Below are 1,975 nucleotides of genomic sequence, written 5' to 3' on the forward strand. Positions count from 1 at the left end.
TATTGTTAAACCTGTTTCTTCCACCATTATTAAAGCCTTGTTGAGGCTTTTGATCCTTCCATGAGAAATTTGGATGATTTCTCCATAATGAGTTATAGGTGTTTCCATAAGGTTCACCTAAGTAATTTGCCTTTGCTATTGCAGGGTTCTCAGGATCATAAGCTTCTTCTGCATAAGAAGCCTCTTGAGTACTGTTGGATGCAGCTTGCATTCCATTCAGACTCTGAGAAATTATATTGACTTGCTGAGTCAATAATTTGTTCTGAGCCAGTATGGCATTCAGAGTATCAACTTCAAGAACTCCCTTCTTCATAGGCGTCCCATTGTTCACAGGATTCCTTTCAGAAGTGTACATGAACTGGTTATTAGCAACCATATCAATGAGTTCTTGCGCTTCTGCAGGCGTTTTCTTTAGGTGAATGGATCCACCTGCAGAGGTATCCAATGACATCTTTGATAACTCAGACAGACCATCATAGAATATATCCAGGATGGTCCATTCTGAAAGCATGTCAGAAGGACACTTTTTGGTCAACTGTTTGTATCTTTCCCAAGCTTCATAGAGGGATTCACCTTCTTTTTGTCTGAAGGTTTGAACATCAGCTCTAAGCTTGCTCAGCTTTTGAGGAGGAAAGTACTTGGCTAAGAAAGCCGTGACCAGCTTATCCCAAGAGTCCAGGCTGTCTTTGGGTTGAGAATCCAACCATAATCTAGCTCTGTCTCTTACAGCAAAAGGGAAAAGCATGAGCCTGTAGACTTCAGGATCTACTCCATTAGTCTTAACAGTATCACATATCTGCAAGAATTCAGTTAAGAACTGAAAGGGATCTTCAGATGGAAGTCCATGAAACTTGCAGTTCTGTTGCATCAGAGAAACTAATTGAGGTTTCAGCTCAAAGTTGTTTGCTCCAATGGCAGGAATGGAGATGCTTCTTCCATGTAAATTGGAATTAGGTGCAGTAAAGTCACCAAGCATCTTCCTTACATTATTATTATTTTCGGCTGCCATCTCCTCTTCCTGTTCGAAAATTTCTGAAAGGTTATTTCTGGATTGTTGTAATTTAGCTTCTCTTAATTTTCTCTTTAGAGTCCTTTCAGGTTCTGGATCTGCTTCAACAAGAATATTCTTGTCCTTGCTCCTGCTCATATGATAAAGAAGAGGGCACAGAAAAAAATAATAATAATATGGATCCTTTATACCACAGTATAGGGATCCCTGTGTGAGTAGAAGAAGAGGGGGAGACAAAGAATGTAATATAATGGAAGAAACACAACTGTGAGGAGGGTTGAGATGTGAGATGAGATGTTAGTAGATGAATAAATAAATAGAATAAGATAGGAGAGGGAGAATTTTCGAAAATAATTTTTGAAAAAGGGTTAATGATTTTCGAAAATGGTTTTTTTGAAAAATGTTAGTAATTTTCGAAAATTAAGATTTAAAAATTAAAATAATTAATAAATTAAAAAGAAATTTTGAAAAAGGGGAAAGATATTTTCGAAAATGAGAGAGAGAGAGTTAGTTAGGTGGTTTTGAAAAAGATGAGAAACAAACAAAAAGTTAGTTAGTTAGTTGAAACAAATTTTGAAAAGATAAGAAGTTAGGAGGTTAGAAAAGATATTTTGAAATCAAATTTTTGAAAAAGATAAGATAAGAAGATATTTTTGAAAAGATATGATTGAAATTAATTTTTGAAAAAGATTTGAAATTTTTTTTTTAAATCACAATTAATGACTTGATTCACAAGAAATCACAAGATATGATTCTAGAACTTAAAGTTTGAATCTTTCTTAACAAGCAAGTAACAAACTTGAAATTTTTGAATCAAAACATTAATTGTTATTGTTATTTTCGAAAATTTGATATAAAAATTAGAAAAAGATTTTTTGAAAAATATTTTTGAAATTTTCGAAAATAACTAAGAATTTTGAAAAAGATTTGATTTTTGAAAAAGATTTTGAAAAAGATAAGATTTTC

The 1,975-nt window shown here is 33.3% G+C and overlaps 1 non-coding gene across 1 annotated transcript; it reads left to right on the top strand.

Moving 5' to 3' along the window:
* The first annotated feature begins 505 nt into the window (after nucleotides 1-505).
* Nucleotides 506-613, top strand: LOC112787739 (small nucleolar RNA R71). The gene has a single exon (XR_003195134.1). It is a non-coding gene; the product is annotated as a small nucleolar RNA R71 (small nucleolar RNA).
* The last annotated feature ends 1,362 nt before the right edge of the window (nucleotides 614-1,975 follow it).

This window comes from Arachis hypogaea, chromosome 20, assembly GCF_003086295.3.
Source record: "Arachis hypogaea cultivar Tifrunner chromosome 20, arahy.Tifrunner.gnm2.J5K5, whole genome shotgun sequence".
Taxonomy (NCBI): domain Eukaryota; kingdom Viridiplantae; phylum Streptophyta; class Magnoliopsida; order Fabales; family Fabaceae; genus Arachis; species Arachis hypogaea.